The 15802-nt window shown below is 37.0% G+C and overlaps 1 protein-coding gene across 3 annotated transcripts in view; it reads left to right on the plus strand.

Moving 5' to 3' along the window:
• GREM2 (gremlin 2, DAN family BMP antagonist) overlaps positions 1–15802 on the plus strand; it is a 90952-nt gene that overhangs the window by 1959 nt on the left and 73191 nt on the right. For 2 of the 3 annotated variants that reach the window (XM_045509424.2, XM_074351790.1), the window contains exon 2: positions 1200–1311. The exons of the other annotated variant lie outside the window; for it this stretch is intronic. The gene's annotated coding sequence lies outside the window, so the exon portion shown is untranslated. The remainder of the gene's footprint in view (positions 1–1199; positions 1312–15802) is intronic. 3 annotated transcript variants of the gene reach the window in all.

Consider the following 15802-nt stretch of genomic DNA (forward strand, 5'->3'; position numbering starts at 1 on the left):
AAATTTTACCTTTTAAAGTTACTTCTGGTTTTGTTTATTTTATTCAAGGCACCATCGAGTGAAGCTTTTCTTGTATGTCGATTTTAAGGGTAGAAAAGCTTTCAAAAAAAAGAAGAAACACCTTCTCCCAGATAACATCTTCCATGTGGAAATTGCTTTACTTGTTCACTCAGAATTTTCTAATCCTGTGAACCCACTTTTAGCCTTGGATATGGGGGATCTGCTGTTCAATGTGACATCTAGCAGTCCATGCCTAATGTTAACCTTTCTCAGTCAAGTTTCATCAAAGACTTTCAGCTGCAGAATTGACCTTGAATGAGACTCCTGAATCCACTAAGGGGATGAAATAGGATTTTTGTGCAATTGGCCAGGGAGCAGCAAGGGCTGTGTATAGGCATCACACATCTGCTCTCAGAACTTACTATGTGTTTCTAAGGAATAACCTAGCATCTTTCGATTTAAACCTGGAAATTTGTAAGTGCCTGTTGATTCAGTATTATTAGTCATTATCTCCATGCTAGAAAGTTGTAACTGACTTTCCAGGGAATAAGGGCAAGATTTTTTTCACTGAAAGATCATTGGCTTTGGTACCATTGAGTTATTCAAGACTTTTAAGTCCAGAGAGCCAAGAAAGATCCGCATTTAGGGTATGTCATTCCCTGGTGGCTTTAGTTTTTTTCATTTCGTCTGTTTGCTATGAAATCTAGAGACTAAATCAAAATACCTCTTTAGTTGAGCATTCACTCAGTTGTTACCCCTCTGCTACAAACTTTTTTATTTTTCTCTATGGTACTTATTGATTCATATCTAATTGCTTTATTAATTATCCCTCTAAAGTACCTTCTCTTCTCTTTGACAGTATGTCACATCCTTTATAAACCAATTTAAAATTTCCCCTATGCAATAATCCTAGAATTATCATTTCTTCAGCACCTAAATATTCACTGTATATCTTAAAGGATGAGTAAGAGTGTCTCTGGAGAACAGTGTTCTGAATGGAATTGTGTCATACCCCACCCCCTTACCCCCACCCCAATTCACATACTGAAGCCTTAACACTCAGTGTGACTGCATGCAAAGATAGGGTCTTCAAGGAGGTAATTAAGGTTAAATGTGGTCACAGGGTGGGAACCTAATCTGAAAGGTGACCTTACAATAAAAGGAAGGGATACTAGAGATGTCTCTTTGCATGTGCACAGAGGAAAAACCACATGAAGACATACAGAGAAGATGCCTCCTGCAAGCTGAGAAGAGACAGCTCACTAGAAACCAACCCCAACCCTTGATCTTGGACTTCTAGCCTCCAGAATTGTGAGATAATAAATTTCTGTTTTTAAGCCACTCAATCTATGATATTCTGTATGGCAGTCTGAGCAGACTAGTAAAAACAGAGTGTTGCAAGAAGAAACTTCTAGGAAGAATGGCGAGCTCTTGCAAAGATCCAGGATGGATGCATGTATGTTACGCTGATCTGGTGTGATTAGAATGCAGGATGCTTTGAATGGATAGCCTGATTATGAGAACGGGAAGGTGTGTTCTGGAGGGACTGGAAAAGATCTTGTACACTGTGCTAAGAACTTTGATCTATAGTGAGGGATTCCTACAGTGAGGGAGTCATTAGGTGATTTCCACCGATATTCATATATTTTTATGACTGAAAATTCTAGCATCTGTCAACATTTGTAGCCAATACAATTGGCTGCCTGGTTTGGGCAGTAACAATGGCTCTTGGTCCCTTAAAAGTTTTTCTCTATTCATGTTCAAAGACGTTTCATTGAATAAGCTTGAGTCTCTTACAATCTGGCCATGTGTATCAATATGGAAATGTGGAGAATGCCACGGTCAACTCTGTGTCTCAACAGACTGGCTGTTGAGATTATCATTAATGGTGCCCATTTCAAAGGGTTATAATAGGACCATTGAACAGAAAGATTCCTTTAGATTTGAACTTGGCAGAGAAAGACATTGCCAGAAAATCAGTTTATCCAACATTTGAGTTGCATAAGTGTCAAAATATGTTATTGGAAGATGACATTTTCAGTTCATACAAGAAAACGTTTTGAGGGGTAGTTTTTATGGAATACAGAACATGTCATTAATTAGCTTTGTTCCCAAGAAAGAAAAATGAGGCACATATGTGCCTTAATCTGCTCTGGTGGCTAAACTCTCTAATTTTACAATATAATTCAGTTTTACAATTCTAAGTATCCTGACTTTCAAAGATACTTATAATAAAATTGTATCTGTTAAAGAGGTAAAAAAGAATTTAATTCACCAATTTTATGAAACATGGAGCATCTCATTATTTTTAGGGGTTTTTGAAACCTTGGCATTTGTTTTGGTCTGGTTCTAAGGAGAAGCATATTTCTTGTTCTTATTTTTATCCTTAGAATTTTAATGAAGGTAAAGTATTTTAACTTAGGAATAAGTCCCAAACAAGTGGATGTGAAAGAAATAGATATAAATATGACAAAGAAAATATTTTAATATGTTTAGTGTAGAGTATAGGTGGAGAATGTATGGGTGTTCATTATACAATTATTTGAGTATTCATTTATTTTTTTCATGATAACACATCAAAAAGAAAATTCAGTTAAATTAATCAGCATAATACACATTTTCAATTTTCAGTTCTCTGATGATTATGCCCTGGTTCAGATGTCATGAAATTAATTGTTTAACCAGAAGTTATGGATGACTAAACCTTGACAGAATGTGTTTTCTAGTCAATGGAAACAGAATTTAATGATAGTGCCTCTTGGTTGATGTGGCTTGTAAGGGTAATAGCCTGCCCTAGGGCTTATGTGAATGGAGAAACAGTCCTTTATTTGGAACTGATTAGATGTCAGATCTTGCGTTAATGACTTTGTGAACATTTCTTTATTTCACATACACAGCAATAGAGTTTAGTGAAGGGCTCACTCTGTTTTGTAAATGAAGAATCTGTGGCTCAGAATTGTTAAGCTATCCAAGATTACGTAGTTAGGAAGTGGCAGACCTGGGCTTAGACCCAGGCTTGTTTGACTCAAATTTGTACTTTTGAAAACTGCCTTATTAAATATTCCACATCATTTGATACAGAATCTTAGAACTAGTAGAATCCTCGGAAGTCATCTAGTTACCAACCCCTTTGGTTTACAGAGAGGGAAATAATGTACAATCAGGTTAAGTAATGTATTCAAAATCATATAGTCTCTTAGTGGAAGAGCTAGAAAAGATTTAAATGGCCATACCATTGTAGCATAGTGCTATTTTAATATAAAATGGAAAATCAGAGGTGTAAAGTAAATTCATCTGATTGTTTTGTTAAGTGCCACATTGAGTCTAAAAATCAGCAAACTGTGTTTACTATGGGATGCCACGATTTCTTATATCCCTTTCCACTGTTGGTTTAGCTCTTTAACTTGGAATTTATTTAGCTCAATTTCTGCAGTCCCTTTACCCCAAACTTTTTGCTGGCACTGTTCCCCTAAGGGATGGATAGAAAACAGCAGAAGAACAAGCAAGGAAATGATGCTTTTTTCCCCATAGTATGACTTTGCTCTTTAAACACAGGTGAAGTTATGTCATGCAAAATAGTGTCAATGATATAGTTCAAGTTTTCTTGGGAATTATAATTTCCAATGGGCAGATTTAAATGACAGAGAAATTGAAACCATTGCCTGATGAAAGAATTCAGGGCCATATTTCAAAGCAACCTCACGGTAAATATATTCTAGGACCTCGGCAATCTTACAGAGCAATTCTGATATATGTCTGACTATATTAGCATTGACGATAAATTCACTGAACACTAATTCAAAATCCTGTAAATAGTAATTGATTGATTTTCTGCCAAGAAGACCTCGTAACAAATGTGATATGTTCGCAGTTTTGAAAAGGACAGGATAAAGGACAAAAAAAAACAACCTCATAAATTGAGACATTGAGAGAGAAATGGAACTAACAAATTTCCTCTTGTTTCCAGGTGCCAAATTTTTATCTAAATTTTAGGACTTGTTGCCCCGTGCTGTGTTCACATGTTTACATACCTATTTTGATGGTAAGGATCATGTCTGATTTGAGGGAGGGTACATCCAGAAGTCCATTGCTTGGGTTCTAGGGCAAGACAGGGTTCAAATCCCTCTCTGTCATTTTCTAGATTGTGGTACTGGCCACTGCACATAACTGCTATGTTCCTGCTTCCTCATCTTTGTATACCTGAGTGGTTGTTAAGGTGATTACTAATATATGTCGTAATAACACTCAGAAGAGCGCTTGGTACATGGTAACATGTTAACACTCATAAAGTAAGTCATTATTATTAATTTATGTCTTCATAAATGACAATGAATGGCGCAGCAGTAATTTTTATTTTTTATTTAATTTGATTCATTAAAACTATACTTTTTAATGAGTGTTACATGTATTCACATTTCTTACAAATGCATACCTAAAGAATAAACAAAAGCAGAGCTCTAATAAGTATCACATTGCAAATACGCAGCTAGAAACATGAAAAATACATCGAATTTTCACAGTACGAGGAGACTGTAGTACTAATTCTAAACAGATAAAGCATCTGTTTATCTTGGATAAGTCTTTTACCTTTTATAAGTCCTATTTTCATCTCTGCAAAACAAAATACTAGACCACATTATCCCTTCTTACTTAAAGATTCTACAACTCAAAGACAAAATGTAAAAATACAATAGCAATCACCTTGGGGTTCCAACCTTGACACATATCATCTACACAAGGATTTGATACTTATCTTTGCTATCCTGTTTTGTAATTTATGTGGTTGAATCTTTTCTGCCCATCTAGTTTGAAGTCAGAAACTATTAATTCATTTATTCAATGAATATTTATTAAACATCTGCTATGCACAGGCAACAGAAACCAGAAATTCACAGTGATTAAAGCACAAACTCTCCTTCTATAATGTTACAGTCTAACATGTGAGAAACATATATTGACAGAAAATTCAACAAGTGTTATAGATACACAATAGAAATTTGTATGAAGTACAATCAAAGCACAAAGGAATGAGATACTTTGTACTAAGAGATGGCAGTGGTAAGTAAAATTCTCACAAAGGAGGTAAACACTGGTTTTATTTTATCATTCTATTCCTATCAGTGCTTACTGCAGCACTTGACGCTCTCCCCCCAGCTTTACTGAGATTTAATGGACATATAACATTGTATATGTTTAAGGTGTATAATGTGTTGACTTGATACACTTATATATTGCCACGTAACTGTCACCATAGCTAACACCTCCATCACATCACATAGTTGCCATTTCTTTTGTGGCAAGAACATTTCACGATACTTTTAATATAAGTGAAATGCCAATTAGTACTTTCAAAAGATTATCTTTAAAGATATACATTATTAGATGCATTTGGATATGTGGTTAATTGCACACGCTGTAGATGCACACATCACAGGAGCTGCCACTCACAGCATTGTTCTCTCATTTCCACTCTGTAACACTGTCTACTAGATTCCACATAAGAATCAATTGCTTATCAAGTTATTTGTATCTTGTCCTCAATTTGCCTGATATTGACAAGCCACCAAATAAACTTTCAGAGCATAGATTTGTGTTAGCAATATGCAGTGAAAGAAATTTTTTTTACCATCCTGTGCAAGACTGAGCATGAAAAAAAAATCTTCCTCACCATCAGTTAGATATGTAAAGGTGGTGTGATTCTTTAAAGAGTGATAACACTTCTGGAAGGTGTACCGCTGAATACTGGATATAGAGCTAGAGGATGGTAACCCAACAATAAAAATCATATAAACCTTATTTCCCAAAGGCCGAGTGTTACCACTACATGGTAATTTTCTTCAGTTTACTATGTAGAATTTGTATGGTTTATACTGTAAACTTTACAGGGCAAACTTTATCTTATGAAACAGTGTTAGGAACTGAGAAACTCAATGCTGAGGTGGAAAACATTGAGATTTTTCTATGTAAGTCATCAGCAAACTTACCTTTATTGAAACTGAATAAATATATGGAAAAAAGAAAATAGTTCAGAGGTGGAGAAGCAACCTATTAAGGCTCAAACTCAGATCCTTTTTTATCGCCCATAATTAGAGAAAACAAAATTGAACCTTTCTTTGAATTTCCGAATGAGTGGACGGCAGAAGAAAAGAAGGGAAAAGACCATTACAGGAAATAAGGGAGAGATCTGAGTTTTCTAGACATCAGCAGCAGAAACTGAATTTGAAGTGAGCCAAAGAGGGCAGTTTCCACATCAAGAACGAAGTAGACCATCAGTGAATTCAGACAAAATTCCATTTTATCTGTTTCATTTGGAAGCAGTACTAGAAGACACAGTATAGTGGGCATCTGGAGTTTAGCCCATAAAAAGGAAATAGGATCCTCTAAGAAACAGGGCCTGGTTTAGAGAGAAAGTAAAGAGATTGGACTATTGGAAGGGAGGGAGAATGATGCGATGGCTTCTTCAGGAACAAAAGTCTTGATCATCTTTAGATGTGTGTCTTTTAGAATTTCTCCTAGAATCTTACTCACTAGTACTTCTTTAACCTATATTTTAATTCGGCTTTTACTAAGAATTTCAAATGAGCAGACTTTAAATAATGATCAATGGGTTGCATGTTCAACAATATAAGACACCATAAATTCCATTGGACTTAATCTATGTTTGAACATACACTTTCTTTCTTCTTCCATTGTCATTAAATGGAAGAAAGAACCACATTTTAGTGTAATTTGCAATGGAAATTTGCAATGGAAAAGGTGGCTGCGTTTGTGATATGCATCCACAGCTATGTGATTGTGGGGATTTCCTGGGTGGTGGGGATGTTCCCTACCCCTTGCTTCCTCCTCTTTCCCCATCCCTCTCCTTTGCTGTGTGCCATGGTTGGGTGCTTGCTAGCAACAGTGAGTGCAGCAGAGAGCTGCAAGCAGCTGCTGCGCTGTCCATACTTTGATCAGCAACTCATTTCTAAACCTGGCTGAATGGAGGCATTGATTTGTTAGATTCCTGTGTTTACCACCTCATATTCTGCCTCTACCTTTCTGCCCTTCTCAGTGATGAAGAAACACCTCATTTCACAGAAGCACAGCAAAATGGAATCAAGAGAATGAGACAAAAGCCTGGGCTTGGCTGTACAGACTGAGCTGGATTTGAGCCTGGTGTGACCTAGCAAGGCGAGGCACTGATGTTGTGGCAGATCTTCCTTGGCCTTCCGGGGCTGTTGAGCAATTTCTTGGATCCCCATCTGTGAACTCTAATCCTATGCCAAGCAATACTTTGCAGTGTTATTCCACCCATTTTGCAGCTACCAACTTTGCAAAAAGCTGCAGGTAACAAAAAAGACCTGAGAGTCCACTGCACTCAGTCCAGAAGCCAAGAGATAAGCCTGGCTTTTACTAATTCAGCCTTGGCAGATCACATCAGAGCTGTCAAAAGGCCATGAACTGTTCTAAGCTCCTGCCTTTAAACTTGTCTTGTTTAGTTCAGCTCAGAAGCCTGGAATTTGTGAAGGTAAACATCTCTTATCCCATGGATAAACTGGATAATGCGGTTTTAAATACAAATGTATATTCTTCAGACAAGTAAAACTGCCCTGGCATTAACGGGGTCATTTATCTGTGTTGACGTAAGTAAGCCGTAAGCACTGTCAGGGATGCTGGGGTTTGGGGACTTCCTTAGGTTCGGATCTCGAGTGACCAGCAGGAACACAGGGTGTGAGATGAAACCGTAGCTCTTATCTTTTTGGATTATTAGATAACTTGTACCCTTTCTTCTTTGTGCCAAAATTTAGAAAGTAAATTTTCTCTTTTGTGCTTTCCATAATTGCATAAACTGATGACCTGGTTTATTTTTTATACCTATTACGTATGTACTTATTCTGATTATTTAGTTTTGTGATCAAATATTACAAAGCTGGGTTTTCTAAGGTTAACTTTTTCACAAGATCAGCTCCATAAGAAATTAGGATTATGGGTCCAACATTTTAATTTCCTGAGTTCAAGATTATTAAAAGAACTTGATTAATTAATGGCATTTGTCACCTGTATGTGCTTTTAGTGGAGTCATAGACTTGGAGTTCAGAGTTTGCATGCAGTCAGCCTTGACTACCGTTGGCTATCTCTTCTTAAAAACAGGCAACCATTTAGCCAAAACCCCAGCCTTTGAATATGAAAACAAATGTATGTATGTATATGCATGACTGGGACATTGTGCTGTACACCAGAAACTGACACATTGCAACTGACTATACTTCAGTTTAAAAAAAAAAACAACAAAACACCAGCCTTTGGATTCCCAAATATTGGCTTCATAGAATGAACACTGAATAGAGAAAAAGTGGTTTTGAGGAAAACACTCTCAAATAGATTTTCAAGTGAAGCAAAGTTAAGGTGTTTATCGTTACTTGAAATCAGTTAGAAGTGGGGGAGAAGTTTCCCTTAGCAGTTTCCTGTCCTGCCTCATTAGCCAGATGAGCCATTTGGCTAAGTCTCTGCTTTAACTGATTAGGAAGTTGAATAGTCTTAGCTAGATGACCGACTTCCATCTACCCTAATATACAAATTATTAAATAAAGCTCATTATACCATTTTTTGCCAATTCAAAAATGTGAACTTATTAACAAAAAAGAAGAAAAATTCCAAGTCAACAAGAACTGTTCCCTAATAGTCTTTCAAAATGTTTTAAAAGCACTCTAGAAAAAAAACTTCCTAACTTTTATTTTTATCCCAGTCCATTGTCCTCTGGCCCAACTATTGACAAATCATCTCCCCTGGGGGGATCTGGTGGAAAAACTCCGGGCTTGGCTGGTATCTTCATCTGAATCAAGGATGGACTTGGTGACTCTTGCCAGGCTGTAGGCTACCCGGGTGGCTTTGTGGTCTGTGGTTTAAGCAAAGTTGGGGGATGGATGAAGGGGACTACATTATTCTTTAGTAAATGAAATATAGAAATTCCAGACATCCTAAACACTCCTCTGGAACCAGAGAGCAAATTCTTCACCCATTTGGAAGTTTCACTGAAGTGAATTATGGGAACAATATCTCTTAATATAAGTCTGAAACTATTGTGTTTGAGAACAGGAGATTAAAAGCAGAGAACAGCTTTATAGAATCAACTAGCATAAACTCCCCAGAGAAATACAATTTATAGGATTTCCTCTGAGCAAGAAGGGGAAAAATGAATATTTTCAAAGCTTCCCAGAAACAGGTAAGAGTTAATAACAACAGCTGGCAACAAAATCCTGTAACGAGTACAGTGGGCAGGCACTTTTCTGCAGCTCTAAAGGCTGAGAGGCCAGGCACACAGATTTCTGCTTTTCTGAAAGTCACCCAGACACAGATAAGAATCAAATAAAAAACACAAAATGTAGAACAATATGATCCTTTTAACTCTGAATAACTTAGAAAATAAAAAGAAATGATGATACCTTAAGCAAGCAGGAGAAGTATACAACTTCAATAAAATAAAACCCAGAGACTTGGGGTGTCTGAAGAATGAAGCAATTCCAGTTGCAGTGGCTCTTAACTTTTTCAGAGCATGGGATTGCTTTGAGAATCTGAAGAAAGCTATGTATGCCCCCTCTTCCCAGGAATATTAACACATGCATTTGTGCATGATCTTGTGTTCAGTTCACCAGCTTGTCAGTTCACTGACAGTAAATTCTTTTGCATGTACAACAGGCGGCAGGTTAATAAAACTTATACAGCAGGTTTTTTCTTCTTTTTCTTCTTTTTAATAATGGGTTTTGCAAATCCTTAAGAAGGTAGGGTGAGACAAGTTTATTAGTGAGAGACAGGAATTAGCTGTGTGCTACAGAAATATTAGTGTAATTCTAATATTCTAATATTATTATTCCCTCTTACCCTGCCTCAAAGAAAAACTAGATAAATAAAATAAGAGGAGACTGTGGCATACCAAGGGGTGGTGAATCTCAGATGCTCTCCAGTATACACTGGCACTTAAGCTTATGGACATTTTTCTTCCAAATCTACTTATTTGGTAACATTTGAATCATTAAAATCTTTGAGACATATCACATGATTTGTCACTTTTGTGTCTTTTGCCTAAGGACAGTCACCCACTGTGGCACTTCACAGTGTCTCCCAGGCTCTAAAATATTATTTTCCCAATCATGGTTTGTAGTGACAGTGGTCTAGTTGATCACATTTCAGAGGCAAGGGGAAAAAAGAAGAGCCATTCTGAAGCATCTGCAGGGGACCAGCACGTGAACTGACATTCAGAGAAGAAGGAAGTGATGCAGGTCGTGAACGGAAATCAGTGAACAGGAGGCGAAGGTGCCAGAACTTTATTTGGTGCACATGAAGCATATGTGGTGCCTAGAGCACAGTTCCAGTTTTTCCCTAGATGCAAATTTCACAGCAAAGCAGCAAAAGTCTCAAGAATCACTTCATTTGTAACTGACTCAGTACCCAGTTTCTCTGTGTTTCTGCTCCCACGTGCCCTTAAAACCAGAATGCACAGACCAGTCACAACCTCAGGACAGAAAGGTAGTGGGCCTGACCTCAGGGCACCTGTGTTGGCATCAGCCTCCAAAGCCTCAAAAATATAAAACAGTTGAACCTTCATCTCTCTTATTAAGAGTTCTTCTTGACATATTGGGTTCCTCAGTGAAGAGCAGAGAGAAATTCCTTAAAATGACCTGTTTAGCCAGGTCAACATCAGCAGTTTGATTCTCCAAGTTTCTTTACCCTAAATGGCGACAGAACAAGTTCAAGTAGAAACATTGCTGAATGAGCCTACCTTCTCTTTGCCTTGCCCTGATGGTATGGGACTATTTGACACAAGAGAACTAGGTCTGAACGTTTAACCCTTGTAATTGGTGAAGAGATTCAGACCAGCTAACATATCAGAAATTTAAGTGAAAATGACACTTTGTGGGCACAGATTTTATATTAAAACTAAGATCAAAAGATTTGTGTCCTGTTGCTTGACACATTGTCTAGTTAAATCAAACCAAGGGCAAAGGCTAATTAACTACAGGATAGCATGGTGGGCCTATAGCTGATAATTGATAGGACTTGCAAAACAAAATAAAGCAAAATAACAACAACAACAACAACAAAAACCCCAAAACCTCCCTTTTGTTTGGCTAGAAATTCATGAAAGGATGGACTCTAGACTGAGTCAGATATCCATTCTACCTGCCAGCTGAAATGTTTCTCAGTCCTTCCTCCTTGTACAACCTAAAAATTATAATAGATTTGACATTGTGAAAAATTCAGGCCACCATAAAAGATACACTTGGCCACAAGCAAGGCATTTGATCTGAACTCCAGACCCTGTCTCCACTATCAGGATGCAGACTTTTCCCCCTATTTTGTTTCATTCCAGAGTATAGTGAGGGAATCATTTTAGCTCTGAACATCCTTTGTGTGTTAGAGAGGACCTCTTGCCCCTGCCGCATTTAGAGAGCACAGAAGTGGCCCTGTGTGCTCGTCAAAACTACTGTAAAATTGTGACCTGCTTTTTTTTTAAAAAAGGTTAATGAACTATTCAGATATCAATCAGTGATGCCCTTGATTTCAAATGGGAGTAATGTGTTTAATGATAAAAGACAATTCTGGTAATTCTTTTGTCTTCTAGTGAAGCTGTAAGCTTGAACAACTTGTCCTTTTGGTACAATCCCATACACTGTTACTAGCACTTAGAACTCATTGCCACACAATAGTTACTAGCAACACCTGAGTTGATCTGCATATGGCGCTAGATGACATGGGTGAGTGAATTAGCATCCACACTCATCACTGATTTCAGTTATCTCTAGAAACATAGGATCAAATTTTCATGTTCAGACTATACTTAAGAACTATTTCTAGAGAATACTTTGTCACCGTGAAGGTATGTTATTAATTGTATTATGTAATGATGAAAGGAAGAGTTGTGCTTTTTAATTAAGGCCCTGGCACTTAATTTGCAGTGCTATCATATTGCATGATAAAAATCATATGCTCTGAAGTAACATGAGAGAAAATGTCACTGGTTACTCCTTATAGGAATAGTTTTACATTCATATATATCTGTATAAAATTATCACATATAATTATTTCACATATATAGGTTTATCATCACACTAGTATTTTGATATGTTTTTATAGAAATATCACACACACAAAAGTGCACAATTACTAAGTAAAGTGTACAGCTTGATTTTTCAGAATGAACACACCTGTGAAACCAGATCAAGACATAGAATATTAACTTCATGATTTTTGTGTGAAAGTTATACATTCTTTTTCATTGCTTTGTATTATTCCATTATGTAAATTGTAACACAATTTATCTGTTATACTGGGTCTTTGCTTTTATTCCAGTTTTTGAACAATTGAAACCAAAGCTACAGTGGAGTGGAATTACTGTACCATAGCATGTACATATTTTCAGCCTTTGTAGATACTGTCAAACATTTTCCAAAGTGATCATACCGACTTATGTTCTCTCTGGCAGGTATCATATTTCTAGTTCCTCCACATCCTTGCCAATGCTTGGTGTCCATTTTATTTTAGGTGGTCTTGTGGGTTTGGAGTGAAATTGCGTTGTGGTCCCCATTTGCTATTCCCTGGTGAATAATAATGTATAGAACTTTTTCAAAATTGTCCATGTGGCTATCCTCTTCTGTGAAGGGCTGTTTAAATCTTTTCCCATTTTTCTCTTAGATTGTCCTTCTCTTACTTCTTTATAGAAGTTAATTATATAGTCTGTATGTGAATCCTTTATATGTATTACAAGTCTCTTCTCCTACACCGTGGTTTGCCTTTAAATTCTCAGTGGTGTCTGTTGATGAACAGAAGTTTTAATTCAGTCCAATCTATCAATCCTTTCTATTATAGTTATTGATATTCAAAAAATTTTTGTCTATCACCTAAGTCATAAAGATATGTATGTCTTTGATCCACTTGGATTTGACTTTTGTATTTTGTGAGAATTCCTGTTTCTTCTGACTTTTATTTTAGTGAATTGTCCATTCTGTTTGAAGAATTGTGTCTGTTTGACCATAACTCTCCAAATTTTGGCATAAGTTGTTCACTCTATCCTTTTATCAATTTCTTTACTATCTGTGGGAACTATGGTTGTGCTAACAACTGGTGTTTTTCTCTTTTCAGAATATCAGTCTTCTGAGTAGTTTATCTATCTTTTTAGGTTATTCAAAGTGAACTTTTGGCTTTACTTTTTTTTTATGTATAATGTTATGTTTGCCATTTCTCTGATACCAGTCATTAGCTTTATTGCTTCATTTTTTATTCTTGGTTTAATTTGCTATCCTTTTTCTAGCTTATCTGATGAATACTTGCATCAATTATTTCTAGTGTTTCTTCTGTTCTAACATATGCCTTTATATTTTCCTCTAGAACCTGCTTTAGCAGCATCCCATCACTTTATATGATTTTTATTATCATTTATTTCAAAACATTTTCTTATTTGCTGATATTCTAGCTCCCATTTTGATGTTATCTTCAATCCATGGGTCATTTAGAAATGTACTGCCTAATTTCCAAATATTTGTGGATTTTCTAGTTGTCTACCAGTGGACTCAACTGAAGACTATGAATAATCACTAAAGCTCCTCTTCCTTGGCATATCCTAAAATCCTACCTCTGTTTTTCCAGCCCTGCAAGACTGCCAAAATCTCTGCTTAACTCTATAGACTCCCAGAAGTTTCTTGTTCCATCGACGTACATATTAAACATCAACTAAAAACTTGAGGAAAGTCTTCACATAGGATTTTAGGCTCAAGCCTTGGAGGTTTAATTTCCTGCTCTCTGGGATCTGATTTCTAAGAAGTGGGTGTCTTGTAAGTATTGGTCTCTAATGTCCCTGTCCAAGGGCAATCCCCATACACCACTCTGCATTTGGCCTCTAGTTCATGTGCTGCCATGGGGCGTAAACTCCAAGCAGAAAAGGCAAAGACAATTGTTGTGTTCAGCTCATTGTGCTTCTCTCTCTCTGGAATGTTGACCTCTCAAGTCCTGGCTACCTTAGCTGCTTTCTGATGTCTTCAGGCCATTGTTTTTGTATCTTATCCAGCTTTTATAATAGTGCCCATTGAGAGAGTTAGGCTGATAAAAGCTACTTCACCATGGTCAGAAGCAGATTTCTTCAACGAGCATTTTAGCCGACCAAAGTGTGGTAGGTTTGATTTATTGTTCAACAAGTTTCACTTGAGAAGGTTACTTTCCTTTCACTTGGGCTTGTGACTCTCGATGGATATCGGGATGTTAGCAGACATGATGCAAGCGGAGGCTTTGGATGCGTTTGCTTGGCTCAGCAAGCCCTGTCGGTCTTCTGCCATGCCATTAGAAGAACTTGTCTATTTGGTCTGCTGCTCCAAGGAAGATGAGAAACATGTGGGGCTGAGCTTCCTAGCCAACCCACAGACCTGCAGCTAAAAAACCCTGCAGACTCATAAATTAGCTCAGTTACAAAGAGCAGAGCCATTCTAGCCAACTAGCACATCCTTGGGAATAAATTATTATGGTTGTTAAGATACTGATTTGGGGGGATGCGTGTTACATAGCATTACTTTGGCAACACTAAAATACCGATACATAGTGATTTCCCTTTAAGGAGTTTAAAATTTCCTTTCCTCCCACCTACAGCAGAATTGGCTTCTGGTGAACACACTATTTTTGAAAGTGGGACAGTGGGGCCAAGGGTGCATGTAAGTTTGATAACTTCATACACATTTAATATTCTCTCTCTCTCTCTTTTTCAATAGTACAAACATTAATTATTCTTTGGCAGTCTAGATTCCAAAGATACACAAATCAAATACTAACACAGATTTTTTTTAAAACTGAGATATAATTGACATGTACTTTTGTGTAAGTTTAGGTGGGTATACAATAAACTTGCATATATGAACGTACCAAACCATTGGTGTTGGTTTGGTACATTTATATATTGTGATATGATTACAACAGTGCATTAAGAAACACCTTTATCATGTCACATAATTTCCTTTTTTGCTGAAAACAGTTAAGGTTTAGTCTCGTAGCAACTTTGAAGTTTGTAATGCAGTATGATTAACTCTAATCACTGTGTTGTGCATTAGATCTGCAAAACTTACTTATCTATTAGTTGTAAGTTTGTAGTCTTAAATGCTCATCCGCCCGTTTCCCCTACACTCAGCCCCTGGCAATCATCATTCTACAGTCTGTTTTTGTAAGTTTAGCATTTTCAGATTCCACATATAACCTAACAGATTTTTTAATCAGTTTTTTTCTTAACAAGAGAAGAGAGTTGGAGTCAATGTACAGATTTGTTAGCTCTAAACAACGGCTAGAAAATAAATGAGCTGGACAAGTCAGCAAGACAATCTTTAGTGTCCTTAACCTCTACATCTGATGAGAAGGGCTATTGTTCTAAAATGGTATGAAAATTGTTATTGCACAGGTGTGGAGATTGATTAACACAAGTCCAACCTTGGCCCACAGGTCTGGAAAAATGACATGAACCTGTTAATGTGAAAAAAATCACTTTATCCCCGGCAGGTTCTAGCAGGTTAAGGTGGAAAGGCTGAATGGTGCCACGAGTACCACAACAACCTCCAGTCAAAGGCTAATTGCGCCAATCATGAAACCCGTGAGAAAGATCGTTACTGACAACAGCCTCAATATTCCTCAAAGGAATCTAATGCTTTTGCCAAAGTACCGGGTTTAAAATGCAAAATAGAGGCCCACAGAAAGCCTAAAGCAGTGGACTTCATGAAAAAATAAATTAAAACAATGAAACCCAGGCCTACATGGTACTGTTGGTTTCTTTGTTTGTTAGAAGCAACTAAACACATTT

This window comes from Camelus bactrianus, chromosome 23, assembly GCF_048773025.1.
Source record: "Camelus bactrianus isolate YW-2024 breed Bactrian camel chromosome 23, ASM4877302v1, whole genome shotgun sequence".
In the NCBI taxonomy this organism is placed as follows: domain Eukaryota; kingdom Metazoa; phylum Chordata; class Mammalia; order Artiodactyla; family Camelidae; genus Camelus; species Camelus bactrianus.